We start from the raw sequence: 16529 nt of genomic DNA, 5'->3' as shown, positions 1-16529 counted from the left end.
AGGGCTGGGGGTGAGGGGGGTGGAGGTTGAGGGCTGGGAGTGAGGGGGTGAAGGTTGAGGGCTGGGAGTGAGGGGATGAAGGTTGAGGGCTGGGAGTGAGGGGGTGGAGGTTGAGGGCTGGGAGTGAGGGGGTGGAGGTTGAGGGCTGGGAGGGAGGGGGTGGAGGTTGAGGGCTGGGAGTGAGGGGGGTGGAGGTTGAGGGCTGGGAGTGAGGGGGTGGAGGTTGAGGGCTGGGAGTGAGGGGGGTGGAGGTTGAGGGCTGGGAGTGAGGGGGTGGAGGTTGAGGGCTGGAAGTGCGGGGGTGGAGGTTGAGGGCTGGGAGTGAGGGGGGTGGAAGTTGAGGGCTGGGAGTGAGGGGGTGAAGGTTGAGGGCTGGGAGAGAGGGGGTGGAGGTTGAGGGCTGGGAGAGAGGGGGTGGAGGTCGAGGGCTGGGAGTGAGGAGGGTGGAGGTTGAGGGCTGGGAGTGAGGGGGTGAAGGTTGAGGGCTGGGAGTGAGGGGGTGGAGGTTGAGGGCTGGGAGTGAGGGGGTGGAGGTTGAGGGCTGGGAGTGAGGGGGGTGGAGGTTGAGGGCTGGGAGTGAGGGGGGTGGAGGTTGAGGGCTGGGAGTGAGGGGGTGAAGGTTGAGGGCTGGGAGTGAGGGGGTGGAGGTTGAGGGCTGGGAGTGAGGGGGGTGGAGGTTGAGGGCTGGGAGTGAGGGGGTGGAGGTTGAGGGCTGGGAGTGAGGGGGTGGAGGTTGAGGGCTGGGAGTGAGGGGGGTGGAAGTTGAGGGCTGGGAGTGAGAGGGTGAAGGTTGAGGGCTGGGAGAGAGGGGGTGGAGGTTGAGGGCTGGGAGTGAGGGGGTGGAGGTTGAGGGCTGGGAGTGAGGGGGGTGGAAGTTGAGGGCTGGGAGTGAGGGGGTGGAGGTTGAGGGTTGGGAGTGAGGGGGTGGAGGTTGAGGGCTGGGAGTGAGGGGGTGGAGGTTGAGGGCTGGGAGTGAGGGGGTGGAGGTTGAGGGCTGGCTGGGAGTGAGGGGGTGGAGGTTGAGGGCTGGCTGGGAGTGAGGGGGTGGAGGTTGAGGGCTGGCTGGGAGTGAGGGGGTGGAGGTTGAGGGCTGGGAGTGAGGGGGTGGAGGTTGAGGGCTGGGAGTGAGGGGGGTGGAGGTTGAGGGCTGGGAGTGCGGGGGTGGAGGTTGAGGGCTGGGAGAGAGGGGGTGGAGGTTGAGGGCTGGGAGTGAGGGGGTGGAGGTTGAGGGCTGGGAGAGAGGGGGTGGAGGTTGAGGGCTGGGAGTGAGGGGGGTGGAGGTTGAGGGCTGGGAGAGAGGGGGTGGAGGTTGAGGGCTGGGAGTGAGGGGGTGGAGGTTGAGGGCTGGGAGTGAGGGGTGGAGGTTGAGGGCTGGGAGAGAGGGGGTGAAGGTTGAGGGCTGGGAGTGAGGGGGTGAAGGTTGAGGGTTGGGAGAGAGGGGGTGGAGGTTGAGGGCTGGGAGTGCGGGGGTGGAGGTTGAGGGCTGGGAGTGAGGGGGTGAAGGTTGAGGGCTGGGAGTGCGGGGGTGGAGGTTGAGGGCTGGGAGAGAGGGGGTGGAGGTTGAGGGCTGGGAGTGAGGGGGTGGAGGTTGAGGGCTGGGAGAGAGGGGGTGGAGGTTGAGGGCTGGGAGTGCGGGGGTGAAGGTTGAGGGCTGGGAGTGAGGGGGGAAGGTTGAGGGCTGGGAGTGAGGGGGTGAAGGTTGAGGGCTGGGAGTGAGGGGGTGAAGGTTGAGGGCTGGGAGAGAGGGGGTGGAGGTTGAGGGCTGGGAGTGAGGGGGGTGGAAGTTGAGGGCTGGGAGTGAGGGGGTGGAGGTTGAGGGCTGGGATTGAGGGGGGTGGAGGTTGAGGGCTGGGAGTGAGGGGGGGTGGAGGTTGAGGGCTGGGAGTGCGGGGGGGGAGGTGGAGGTTGAGGGCTGGGAGTGCGGGGGGGAGGTGGAGGTTGAGATAAAACCCCACATCAGCTGTGTTTAATAAACCAGTTGTCAGGAAGAGACGAGGACACCATTATTATGATGCTGTGTGGTGGCCGGGGACGGCTCCTCCTCCATCACCGTCCTCTCTGCTTCAATAAACAGGACATCAGTAGTGATCCATAACTTCTATCCTCTTGTGGGTGCTTGCCCTACCATTGCTTGCTTACAATTGCTTGCCTACAATTGCTTGCCTACAATTGCTTACATTCTATTGCTTGCCAACCAGTGATTGCCTACAATTGCTTGCCTTCCATTGCTTGCTGTTATGACCCCATGTAGCCCGGATGGAACCAGTCTACCCTGTGAGAGTTACTCTGCTTTCCAGACCTGAGATTAAGGGGTCAGAGAAAGAAAATATATAATAAACGTCAGTAAGTAATTTAAAAATACCAGCAGAGGATGAGTGTCCAATTAAAAGTGACATGAAATGAGATGTCGATACTTTGGTGACGTGACGTGACGCTAGCAGGACGGCGTGACCTCACTTGAGTCACAGCAGTCGTCAGAGGTGGTCGTACTTCTTGATCTCCTGGAAGGAGAAAGAATATAGTTCCCTGTGTTAGTGGTGGAGTGAAGGCTACTTGTCTGCAAGTGTGAGGAAGCTGTTGGGGACATAGTACACCATTTCTCTGTGGTTTTGATAAATTAGAGGCGTGGCCTGGAAGTGAGTCTTGGTCGTACCTTTGTGGAACTCTAATTTCTGTGCTTCTTCAAGAAGAAGGAAGTAAGTAGATGTTTCTGTGTGGAGCCTGCCGGGCGACTCCGTGTACTCAAGTCAGGACTAGAAGAAGCCTTGTGAAGCAGTCTTATAGCGATTTTTGTGGGCGGCCTGTGTGAGCGCCCTGTTGAGGGTCAGGGAATGAGCTCTCTATGTCATAGATCCCTGCCTTAAGCCTGCTTAATTAGTTGTTAGATTAGCTACCAGTGTTTGAACGTGTGCCCAGCGATCATAGTGAATATAGGTATTTGTAGGGTAGTGATTTATTGAGCCATCGAGCTAGAACAAGGAATTAAAGTTAAGGGAACATGCTTGAGGGAGCAGTAGTACGTCCGCTCTCGATGGAGATCAAGGGTCGACTGAGGGGCGGCGGCCCCCCCAGCGTCGCAGCCCTACGAAAGCTCCTGGTGGTGTGTTAAGACATGTTTCCAGCTTGGATTCGTCCAGGATGAGGGAGTACCTACCACAGTTGGGAGAAGAAGTGTATGCTGAACTCTTGAGGCAGAGTAGAACTCCATAGTGAGGAGTTGACTTCAAACAGTGTAGGGGAGCTACACGTTTCTTTATGGAATCAGTGGAGACCCGTCACTGATGTTGGAGTAGGACTTGGTTGTGCAGCAGATTGGGAGAACTGCTGAAGTGCTTTCCTGAGATTTTGGAGGACCTTGAGATATACATTGGTAGTGAGCCTCTAGTAGCAGAACAGAGGTTCATAGTGGACACATGACTGTATAAGGAGAGTGATTGAATGGTTATTGGCGAGTAAGACGCAGTGTAAGGTGAGAGATTGATTTCTTCTTTTGTTGGGGATACTTATGTAGACGTTTCTGGTGTTTCAGCCCCAAGCTGAGTTTCATATACCTTTAGGGCTGAGGATATAGTATTGTTGTGACACGCCAGGATATGATATTGGAGTGCTACTGGGTTGTAGCAGTTTAGAGTGTTGTATAGTCATATTGCTTATATGTTTTCATTATGTACATATATTTATGTATTAAATGTTTTATATGTTAGCTGGCATTTGCTCTTGTCCTGGTGAGGTTTAATTCACAAAAGGGGGATTTAGGAGATCATTCCAAACAAGGAGAGAGTGGGGGAGTCACAGCGGCTCGAGTAGGGTGTGTACACAAGTCAACGAGGCCAGTCTTGGAGCCTCACCCCTAAATATGTGATGCTGAACCCCTCTCCAAGATCATGAAGCATACAGGGTGGTCTCCTAGGTATATTACAAGTACTCCAGTGTCCATTACTGGTCGACCGACGGTAGCGGGAGTGTGGCTGCCGAGATGATTGATTGATGAAGATTAAGCCACCCAAAAGGTGGCACGGGCATGAATAGCCCGTAAGTGGTTGCCCTTTTGAGCCATTACCAGTATCAAGAGCTGATACTGGAGATCTGTGGAGGCGCGACTGCACCCTGCGTGACGGGAGATGTCTCCCGGACCAAGTGGTGACCAGATGGTGGCTGCCGAGGTCGGCTGTTTGTTCCATCAGGGAGTAGGTGGGACGTTGTCCGCCTGTACGCAAGGAACAGTCTGGTGCAACAAGCAAAGCTCCCTCTGACGTTTAAGTCCCCCAACCCCCTCCCGATATTGCCTACCATTACTTGCGTTCCACTGCACGACTACCATTGCTTGCCTACCATTGGCTGTCCATCAGTGGCTACAGGGAGTCTTGCTCTTTATACTTCGACTATTACCTTGTTTATTTTGTGTGTACCTGTTGTTTTGGTTTACCTGTTGTGAGTACCTGTTGTGATGTACCTGTTGTGTGTACCTGTTGTTTTGGTTTACCTGTTGTGAGTACCTGTTGTGATGTACCTGTTGTGTGTACCTGTTGTTTTTGTTTACCTGTTGTGAGTACCTGTTGTGATGTACGTGTTGTTTTGGTTTACCTGTTGTAAGTACCTGTTGTGTGTACCTGTTGTTGTCTACCTGTTGTGTGTACCTGTTGTTGTCTACCTGCTTTGTGTACCTGTTGTGATGTACCTGTTGTGTGTACCAGTTGTTGTCTACCTGTTGTGTGTACCTGTTGGGCTTGTTGACTGTCTTGACGTTTGAGTTCTTTCTCGAATATCGCCTTAAACTTTGTAAGACTTGTAAGACCTTGTAAGACCTTGTAAGACCTTGTAAGAACTTGTAAGACCTTGTAAGAACTTGTAAGACCTTGTAAGACATGAAAGACCTTGTAAGACTTTGTAAGAACTTGTAAGACCTTGTAATACATGTAAGACCTTATAAGACCTTATAAGACCTTGTAAGTCTTGTGTCACTACCACCTGTGCGGGGTCTTGAGTATTTCATTGTGTTTGTAAGACTCGGTTTGCATTTCCTGCTTTTACTGGTGTGCTCGTTCTATTTTCTCTTAATTTACAGAAGCTCCCTGGTGACCACCTTGGCTATTCCCCCTCAGTATTTTGTATGTAGTGATCATATCCGCTCTTTTTCTCATTTACTCTGAAGATCTCAGATTGAGTTCCCGTAATCTCTCCTCATAATTTAATCCTGTTACTTCAGTTACTAGTCTTCTTGATTGCTTTTATTAGATGCGGATGTCATGCCGGTGCTGCGTATTCTAGTGCTGGCGTCACATAGGCTTCAGTGAGCCTTGAAAGATTATTTGGCTAAATTTTTAAATTACATTGTGATGTTCGTCTGTCTCATATCCTACCGATATTATAATGTGTACATGTCTGGTACGTGTACCAGACATGTTCTGTCTCTGGTACATGTACCAGACATGTACTGTCTCTGGTACATGTACCAGACATGTTCTGTCTCTGGTACATGTACCAGACATGTACTGTCTCTGGTACATGTACCAGACATGTTCTGTCTCTGGTACATGTACCAGACATGTTCTGTCTCTGGTACATGTACCAGACATGTTCTGTCTCTGGTACATGTACCAGACATGTTCTGTCTCTGGTACATGTACCAGACATGTTCTGTATATATGTCGCTGGTAAAGAATTGGAATTATATCCTACTGAGAGTTATGTTTGTCTTGTCTATTGCTGTCTCTGCCTCCCCCGTGTTTTATAGTCATTCTGGTCAGCAATTTCTTCCTCACAGGCATTGCCTAACACTTGTTAGTGTTCAATTTAAGAACTATTTGTCCGTGCAGACCTGAGACTTGTCCTGGCCGTCTTGCAACATTCAACAGTCCTGCGTCTGTTGCATAACTTTGCATCGTCTGCAGACAAAGATCACGCTGCTTGGTGATTGCAATTGTTGACCTCAAGCCTGGGAAAAGTGTTGCAAACACCATTATAGCTCAGGAGCGGTGTAAGTGATCACTTACATGTGAACACTCGCATACAAATCTGCTTTAAACCTGCAACCAGAACAAAGGCCAAGACTTTGTTTTGTAATAATGATCAACTGATCATAATAAAGTGACGATCACAAGCTCCAGGTAAAACATATTACTCAGGTCTTATCTGGTGGAGAATGAAGTCAATTATATTTCCTTAAGAGATTTAATAAAGCATTACCTCATAGGAAGAACACCTGGAGACCATCCACAGGAAGAACACCTGGAGACCATCCACAGGAAGAACACCTGGAGACCATCCACAGGAAGAACACCTGGAGACCATCCACAGGAAGAACACCCGGAGACCATCCACAGGAAGAACACCCGGAGACCATCCACAGGAAGAACACCTGGAGACCATCCACAGGAAGAACACCTGGAGACCATCCACAGGAAGAACACCTGGAGACCATCCACAGGAAGAACACCTGGAGACCATCCACAGGAAGAACACCTGGAGACCATCCACAGGAAGAACACCCGGAGACCATCCACAGGAAGAACACCCGGAGACCATCCACAGGAAGAACACCCGGAGACCATCCACAGGAAGAACACCTGGAGACCATCCACAGGAAGAACACCTGGAGACCATCCACAGGAAGAACACCTGGAGACCATCCACAGGAAGAACACCTGGAGACCATCCACAGGAAGAACACCTGGAGACCATCCACAGGAAGAACACCTGGAGACCATCCACAGGAAGAACACCTGGAGACCATCCACAGGAAGAACACCTGGAGACCATCCACAGGAAGAACACCTGGAGACCATCCACAGGAACACAAGTCTATAAGTTCCTCGACAGGTTGGCACAGTGCCACTAGAACGGCGCTCCTTCAATTGGCAATGTATATATGTATATGTATATATAAGTATTTCTTATGTTTCATAAGAAATATAAGAAATATTGAGAAAATTCGTGTTAGAATTATTTATCTTACTTTTTCGGTCATATTTAACAACATATGTTTACAAAAAAGACTAGTACCAAAATATACTAGTATATATGTATATCTATGTATGTATTAACACTTGTGTAACTAGGTTCACAAGATTGTCACTTGCTGAGCTAAAGGAACTATGGAGTTCAGCTCCTGGTCCCATTATGTGCCTCTGTAACCCTTTCCACCACCCCCCACGGGATGGGTATGGGGTGCATAATGACTAAACTAACCTCAATGGACGAAAAATGACGATAAAGGCCTAACGAGGAAGCTATTCAGCTAACATTGAAGACAAAAAAGTCTTAAAAAAAAAGCAGGAGAGCCCAAAAAACTATCGTAGAAATTTCAAGAAATACAAAATATTTCTTCACGTGCAAAATAAACATAAAAAATATTAACCGTATCTGACACTTGTTCAAGAAGATAGGAACATTGACTAACGGTGAGAGAGAACTGAGTGAGATATGAGGACACAGCATAACCATTGCATACAGTGAACCGTAAAACACACAGCCACACACAGCGTGGCTGTGTGTAAAAATACACAGCTCCAAGCAACAGCCTGTTGGACCAAGCTGTCACAAGTCAAGCCTGGCCTCAGGGCCGGGTTTGGGGAGTAGAAGAACTCCCAGAACCCCATCAAGCAGGTATCAAGCAGTCCACTGACTCTATCCTTACTACGCTACTCTATCCTTTTGAGATGTATTTTATTGTCTCAATAAACGTACTTGAACCCAAATCAAGTACCGTGCACGTGATCCCAACCAACCTCTCATTCTCATGTCACTCTCAACCTGATTGAACTTTGAAGCTTGCCCAAGCACTCCTACACAAACAACTAGAATTTTATATTCATCAAGAACTGTAAGAAAAAACTATGATAAGGTAGATATACAATATGTCTGTGCAGGAGGCAAGATCCAGCAACACCCCTTGCACGCTAAACAACACCTGCAATAGTCTGTGCAGGAGGCAAGATCCAGCAACACCCCTTGCACGCTAAACAACACCTGCAATAAACCCCGCTTGGTTAGGGCCAGCAAAGCAAAGCAACAAAATTATAGACCAATAGCATTAACATCATAAAAATATTTAAAAAAAGTGCTGAGGTGAAGATCACAACACACATGGAGCCTCACTATTCTCATAACCCTGTACAGGTATAACCTGAAGGGGGGGGGGGACCTTACCTGTAGTTGGCCTGTGACAATTGTTCTACTCTCCCTGGAGCAAGATTTGGCTTGGTGGTAACATGTTCCGTCAGGCTCTTGCTTACAGCACCACGCACCATTTTAAGCCGGCTGCTCCTGTTTCCATTTGTCCAGTTGTGTCCTGGATACCTCCAGGTGTCCGCTAGTATTTCTTATACTTGGTGGATGGAGTTCCTCTGATGTTAACAGTGTCCTCACGTTGGGGAGGGCTTGGCCCAGCCCTCCACCCGCCGCAGGAGGGCGGGGCCACACAGCCCTCCACCCGCCGCAGGAGGGCGGGGCCACACAGCCCTCCACCCGCCGCAGGAGGGCGGGGCCACACAGCCTTCCACCCGCCGCAGGAGGGCGAGGCCCCATAGCCCTCCACCCGCCGCAGGAGGGCGGGGCCATACAGCCTTCCACCCGCAGCAGGAGGGCGGGGCCACACAGCCCTCCACCCGCCGCAGGAGGGCGGGGCCACACAGCCTTCCACCCGCCGCAGGAGAGCGAGGCCACACAGCCCTCCACCCGCCGCAGGAGGGCGGGGCCATACAGCCCTCCACCCGCCGCAGGAGGGCGGGGCCATACAGCCCTCCACCCGCTGCAGGAGGACGGGGCCACACAGCCCTTCACCCGCCGCAGGAGGGCGGGGCCACACAGCCCTCCACCCGCCGCAGGAGGGTGGAGCCACACAGCCCTCCACCCGCCGCAGGAGGGCGGGGCCACACAGCCCTCCACCCGCCGCAGGAGGGCGGAGCCACACAGCCCTCCACCCGCCGCAGGAGGGCGGGGCCACACAGCCTTCCACCCGCCGCAGGAGAGCGAGGCCACACAGCCCTCCACCCGCCGCAGGAGGGCGGGGCCATACAGCCCTCCACCCGCCGCAGGAGGGCGGGGCCATACAGCCCTCCACCCGCTGCAGGAGGACGGGGCCACACAGCCCTTCACCCGCCGCAGGAGGGCGGGGCCACACAGCCCTCCACCCGCCGCAGGAGGGTGGAGCCACACAGCCCTCCACCCGCCGCAGGAGAGCGGAGCCACACAGCCCTCCACCCGCCGCAGGAGGGCGGAGCCACACAGCCCTCCACCCGCCGCAGGAGGGCGGAGCCACACAGCCCTCCACCCGCCGCAGGAGGGCGGAGCCACACAGCCCTCCACCCGCCGCAGGAGGGCGGAGCCACACAGCCCTCCACCCGCCGCAGGAGGGCGGAGCCACACAGCCCTCCACCCGCCGCAGGAGGGCGGAGCCACACAGCCCTCCACCCGCCGCAGGAGAGCGGAGCCACACAGCCCTCCACCCGCCGCAGGAGGGCGGAGCCACACAGCCCTCCACCCGCCGCAGAAGGGCGGAGCCACACAGCCCTCCACCCGCCGCAGGAGGGCGGAGCCACACAGCCTTCCACCCGCCGCAGGAGGGCGGAGCCACACAGCCCTCCACCCGCCGCAGGAGGGCGGAGCCACACAGCCCACCACCCGCCGCAGGAGGGCGGAGCCACACAGCCCTCCACCCGCCGCAGGAGGGCTGGGCCATACAGCCCTCCACCCGCTGCAGGAGGGCGGGGACTCACAGCCCTCCACCCGCCGCAGGAGGGCGGGGCCACACAGCCCTCCACCCGCCGCAGGAGGGCGGAGCCACACAGCCCTCCACCCGCCGCAGGAGGGCGGGGCCTAAGCAGGGAGATCGAAGAAATAGAACAAACGTTGAAGCGATCATATGAGTCTAAGGAAATGGAATTGGAACAGAGAGCTATACAAGAGATTAGGAAAAATCCGAAATATTTTTTCACATACGCAAAATCAAAATCCAAAACCTCGACCAGTATTGAACCGTTAATTACAAATGAAGGTACGTACACAGAGGACAACAAAGAGATTAGTGAAATTCTAAGAAGCCAGTATGAGGCTATGCTTAGCACACCAATAAACAACATGAAAGTTGATGACCCAGACAGCTTCTTTATGAATGACATTCAAGCTGCAGATAATATAACGGATATTACCACAAACTCGGAAGACTTTGAAAGAGAAATTGACAATATGCCCATGCACTCAGCTCATGGACTGACTCATGGAATTCAATATTCATAAAGAAATGTAAACGACCAGTAGCGAGAGCACTCAGCGTAATATGGAGAAAGAGCCTGGATACAGGGGAGATACCAGCAGCACTTAAATCTGCAGATATAGCTCCGTTGCACAAGGGGGGGGGGGGAGTAAAGCCTTGGCAAAAAATTATAGGCCAGTTGCACTAACATCACACATAATAAGTGTTTGAAAGAGTGATTAGGAATCAAATTTATATTTTTATGGAAAACAATGAATTGCACAATGCAGGACAACTTGGATTTAGAGCGGGAAGATTCTGTCTGTCACAGTTACTCAACCACTATGACAAAATCACAGAAACCCTAGAAGAAAAGCAAAATGCAGATGTTGTATACACAGACTTTGCAAAGGCGTTCGACAAATGTGACCATGGGGGGGGGATAGCTTACAAAATGAGGTCAATGGGAATAACTGGAAAAGTAGGACGCTGAATACTCAATTTCCTGTCGAACAGAACACAAAGAGTAACAGTCAATCAGATAAAATCGAGTCCGAGCGATGTTAAAAGCTCTGTACCTCAAGGTACAGTCCTTGCACCGCTACTGTTCCTTATTCTCATATCTGATATAGACAAAAATACACGTCACAAATTCGTGTCGTCCTTTGTAGATGACACAAAAATCAGCATGAAAATTACCTCTGCTGAAGACATTGAAAAACTATAAGCAGATGTCAACAAAGTTTTTGATTGGGCAGCAGAAAATATCATGATGTTTAACAGTGATAAATTTCAGGTACGGCAAAAATGAGGATCTGAAACATAATACAGGGTTCAAAACACAATCGAATCTTCCCATAGTAGAAAAACAGCATGTCAAGGATTTGGGAATAATGATGTCCGACGATCTAACGTTTAGGGAGCATAACCAAGCAAATATTGCGTCAGCCAGAAAAATGATCGGATGGATTACGAGAACTTTCAAATCCAGGGATCCCATCACAATGGTTGTACTCTTCAAGTCACTTGTGTTGTCCCGTCTCGAGTACTGCTCAGTACTCACTTCCCTATTCAGAGCAGGAGAGATTGCTGAAATAGAGGGAATACAGAGAACATATACGGCACACATAGACGAGATAAAACACCTAAATTATTGGGATCGTCTCAAAGCTCTCCAAGTGTACTCTCTTGAAAGGAGACGAGAGAGATACCAAATAATATACACATGGAAAATACTGGAGGGCCAGGTCCCAAATCTACACAGTAAAATAACAACGTACTGGAGTGAACGATATGGAAGAAAATGCAAGATTGAACCAGTGAAGAGCAGAGGTGCCATAGGCACAATCAGAGAGCACTGTAAAAAACATCAGAGGTCCGCGGTTGTTCAACGTCCTCCCAGCAACTATAAGAAATATTGCCGGAACAACCGTGGACATCTTCAAGAGAAAACTGGACTGTTTTCTAAAAGAAGTTCCGGATCAGCCGGGCTGTGGTGGGTATGTGGTCCTGCGGGCCGCTCCAAGCAACAGCCTGGTGGACCAAACTCTCATAAAACGAACCTGGCCTCGGGCCGGGCTTGGGGAGTAGAAGAACTCCCAGAACCCCATCAAGCAGGGGCCCCCACAGCCCTCCACCCGCCGCAGGAGGGCGGGGCCACACAGCCCTCCACCCGCCGCAGGAGGGCGGGGCCACACAGCCCTCCACCCGCCGCAGGAGGGCGGGGCCACACAGCCCTCCACCCGCCGCAGGAGGGCGGGCCCACACAGCCCTCCACCCGCCGCAGGAGGGCGGGGCCACACAGCCCTCCACCCTCCGCAGGAGGGCGGGGCCCACACAGCCCTCCACCCGCCACAGGAGGGCGGGGCAGGTCGGGACGGGGTCGGAGGCGGGGGGAGACAGATGGACGGGAGTGGTGGCGGGTAATGGACCATATGAGAGCGCCCTCCACCTTTTTTTATTTTTTAATGGTGTGTGTGTGTGTGTACTCGCCTAGTTGTACTTGCGGGGGTTGAGTTCTGGCTCTTTGCTCTCGTGTGCAGATACTTGAGCTTCTCGAGCTCTATCATATCTACATTTGAAACTGTGTATGGAGTCAGCCTCCACCACATCACTGCCTAGTGCATTCCATTTAATAACTACTCTGACGCTCAAAAAGTTCTTTCTAATGTTTCTGTGGCTCATTTGGGTACTCATCTTCCACCTGTGTCCCCTTGTGCGTGTACCACCCGTGTTAAATAATCCATCCTTGTCCACCCTGTCAATTCCCCTGAGAATTTTGTATGTGGTGATCATGTCTCATGCTTGATATCTGCTTGATGGGGTTCTGGGAGTTCTTCTACTCCCCCAAGTCCAGCCCGAGGCCAGGCTTGACTTGTGAGAGTTTGGTCCACCAGGCTGTTGCTTGGAGCGGCCCACATGCCATCATACAACAGCCCGGTTGGTCCTGCACTCCTTGACGAAAACTATCTAGTTTTCTCTTGAAGATGTCCCCGAGCTCTTCTGTCGTCCAGCGACGTGAGGTGCATTTCTCGCAGCCTTTCCTCGTAACTCATGCCTCTTAGTTCTGGGACAAGCCTGGTGGCATACCTCTGAACTTTTTACAGCTTCGTCTTGTGCTTGACAAGGTACGGGCTCCATGCTGGGGCCGCATACTCACTGATTGATCTTGCATATGTGGTATACAAGGTTTTGAATAATTCCTTATGGAGGTTCCTGAAAGCAGTTCTGATGTTACCCAGCCTCGCATATGCCGCTGATGTTATTATTTTGATGTGGGCTTCAGGAGACAGGTTTGGCGTGATATCAGCTCCTAGATCTTTCTCTCTGTCCGTTTCGTGAAGAACTTCATCGCCCATTCGGCATCTCGTGTCTGGCCTTCTATTTCCTCTACCTAGTTTCATTACCTTACATTTACTTGGGTTGAACTTTAGTAGCCATTTGTTGGACCATTCCTTCAGCTTGTCTAGGTCATCTTGTAGCCTTATACTGTCTTCCTCCTGTCTTAATCCTCCTCATAATTTTTGCATCATCAGCAAACACTGAGAGGAACGAGTCTATTCCTTCTGGGAGATCATTTACATATATCAGGAACAATATAGGTCCGAGGACTGATCCCTGTGGATCAGGGATTAGGTACTCCCTTATCGAGTGTAGTACCTTCCCTTTCACTCCCGCCTGCATCTCCAGCTTGTGCACTAGTCTCTTGTGTGATCCTGTGTTAAAGGCTTTCTGGCAATCCAATAATATGCAGTCTGCCCACCCCTCTCTTGCCTGATTGTTGTTGCCTGGTCATAGAATTCAGTTAATCCTATTAGGCAGGACCTGCCATCCCTGAACCCATGTTGATGCTGTATTACAAAGTTCTTTTTCTCCAGATGTTCCACTAGCTTTTTTTCGCACAATCTTCTCCATAATCTTGCATGGTATGCAGGTTAGGGACACTGGCCTGTAGTTCAGTGCCTCCTGCCTATCACCCTTCTTGTATATTGGGACTGCATTACCCGTCTTCCAAAATTTTGGCAGTTCACATGTTGCCGGTGACTTGTTATACACCAAGGAGAGTGGCAGGCACAGTGCTTCTGCTCCCTCCTTCAGTATCCATGGTGAGATTCCATCCGGGCCTATAGCATGTCACATCCAACTCTAGCTGATGCTTCCTCACTTGTGTGTGATGTGTGTGTGTGTGTGTGTGTGTGTGTGTGTGTGTGTGTGTGTGTGTGTGTGTACTCACCTAGTTGTGCTTGTGGGGGTTGAGCTTTGTCAATCTCTTTGTCAATCAACTGGCAAAGAGAAATATCTGACAATCAACAATCAGACCCAACAAGCGAAAAGGAATATTCAATCAATTCAATTTCAACAATAAGAGGATCGACTGGGAAAAAATAAATGTAAACCTTGCAACCATTCAATGGGAGACGGTCTTAAGCGACAAAACTCCCACACAGGGATTGGCTCAACTGACAGCTGAAGCTTACAAGGTCTGCTTGAAGCACGTGCCTGTGAGGAGGGGCAGAAAGAGGACCACTCTAGAAAAAGAACGCAGACGACTGTACAGAAGGAAAAAAATAACGGAAATGCTTAGGCAGACACGACTATCACAAGCAAGGAAAATAAAGCTAAACAGGGAGATCGAAGAAATAGAACAAACGTTGAAGCGATCATACGAGGCTGAGGAAATGGAATTGGAACAGAAAGCTATACAAGAGATAAAGAAAAATCCTAAATGATTTTTCACATATGCAAAATCAAAATTCAAAACCTCGACCAGTATTGGACCGTTAATTACAAATGAAGGTACATACACAGAGGACAACAAAGAGATTAGTGAAATTCTAAGAAGCCAGTATGAGGCTATGTTTAGCACACCAATAAACAACATGAAAGTTGATGACCCAGACAGCTTCTTTATGAATGACATTCAAGCTGCAGATAATATAACGGATATTACCACAAACTCGGAAGACTTTGAAAGAGAAATTGACAATATGCCCATGCACTCAGCTCCTGGGCCCGACTTATGGAGTTCAATATTCATAAAGAAATGTAAAGTACCAGTAGCGCGATAAGGCAAAATATTATAGGCCAGTTGCACTAACATCACACATAATAAAAGTTTTTGAAAGAGTGATTAGGAATCAAATTTCTAGTTTTATGGAAAATAATGAGTTACACAACCCAGGACAACATTGATTCAGAGCGGGAAGATCATGTCTGTCACAGTTACTCAACCATTATGACAAAATCACTGAAGCTCTAGAAGAAAAGCAAAATGCAGATTTAGTATACATAGACTTTGCAAAGGCGTTCGACAAATGTGATCATGGAGTGATTGCACACAAAATTAGGTCAATGGGTATAACTGGTAAAGTAGGACGCTGGACACTCAATTTCCTGTCGAACAGAACATAAAGAGTAACAGTCAATCAAATCAAATCAAGTCCAAGCGCCTCTGTACCTCAAGGTACAGTCCTTGCACCACTTCTGTTCCTTATTCTCATATCAGATATAGATAAAAATACGAGTCACAGCTTCGTGTCATCCTTTGCAGATGACACAAAAATCAGCATGAAAATTACCTCGGCTGAAGACATGGAAAAATTACATGCAGATATCAACAAAGTTTTCGATTGGGCAGCAGAAAATAACATGATGTTTAAATGCGATAAATACCAGATGCTCAGGTACGGCAAAAATGAGGACCAGAAACATAATACAGGGTTCAAAATACAATCGAATCTGCCCATAATAGGTAAACAGTATGTCAAGTATTTGGGAATAATGATGTCCGACGATCTAACGTTTAGGGAGCATAACCAAGCAAATATTGCGTCAGCCAGAAAAATGATTGGATGGATTACGAGAACTTTCAAATCCAGGGATCCCATCACAATGGTTGTACTCTTCAAGTCACTTGTGTTGTCCCGTCTCGAGTACTGCTCAGTACTCACTTCCCCCTTCAGAGCAGGAGAGATTGCTGAAATAGAGGGAATACAGAGAACATACACGGCTCGTATAGACGCGATAAAGCACCTAAATTATTGGGATCGTCTCAAAGCCCTCCAAATGTACTTACTAGAAAGGAGACGAGAGAGATACCAAATAATATACACATGGAAAATACTTGAAGGCCAGGTCCCTAATCTATACAGTAAAATAACAACGTACTGGAGTGAACGATATGGAAGAAAATGCAGAATAGAACCAATGAAGAGCAGGGGTGCCATAGGCACAATCAGAGAACACTGTATAAACATCAGAGGTCCGCGGCTGTTCAACGTCCTCCCAGCGACTATAAGAAATTTTGCTGGAACAACCGTGGACATCTTCAAGAGAAAACTAGACTGTGGGTATGTGGGCCTGCGGGCCGCTCCAAGCAACAGCCTGGTGGACCAAACTCTCACAAGTCAAGCCTGGCCTCGGGCCGGGCTTGGGGAGTAGAACTCCCAGAACCACACCAACCAGGTATCAACCAGGTATAACTGGTGTACAGGTTCCTGAGCCTACTGGCCTCAATCATATTTACATTTGAAACTGTGTATGGAGTCAGCCTCCACCACGTCACTGCCTAATGCATTCCACCTGTTAACTACTCTGACACTGAAAAAAAATTTCTAATGTCTCTGTGGCTTATTTGGGTGCTATGTTTCCACCTGTGTCCCCCTTGTTCGTTTTCTACCCGTGCTGAAGAGTTTGTCTTTTTCCACCCTTGTCAATTCCCCTGAGAATTTTTTAGGTGGTTGTCATGTCTCCCCTTACTCTTCTGTGTGTGTGTGTGTGTGTGTGTGTGTGTGTGTGTGTGTGTTAGTTTCATGTACACATACATACATATTCACCT

At 50.1% G+C, this 16529-nt stretch overlaps 1 protein-coding gene across 1 annotated transcript in view; it reads left to right on the top strand.

The window, feature by feature from the left end:
- Nucleotides 1-16529, top strand: part of LOC123756038 (metalloprotease TIKI2-like) — a 127829-nt gene that overhangs the window by 1112 nt on the left and 110188 nt on the right. The window lies entirely within an intron of this gene.

This window comes from Procambarus clarkii, chromosome 43, assembly GCF_040958095.1.
Source record: "Procambarus clarkii isolate CNS0578487 chromosome 43, FALCON_Pclarkii_2.0, whole genome shotgun sequence".
In the NCBI taxonomy this organism is placed as follows: Eukaryota; Metazoa; Arthropoda; class Malacostraca; order Decapoda; family Cambaridae; genus Procambarus; species Procambarus clarkii.
The sequence above is the reverse complement of the archived record's forward strand: the minus strand, read 5'-3'. Positions and strand labels throughout refer to the sequence as shown.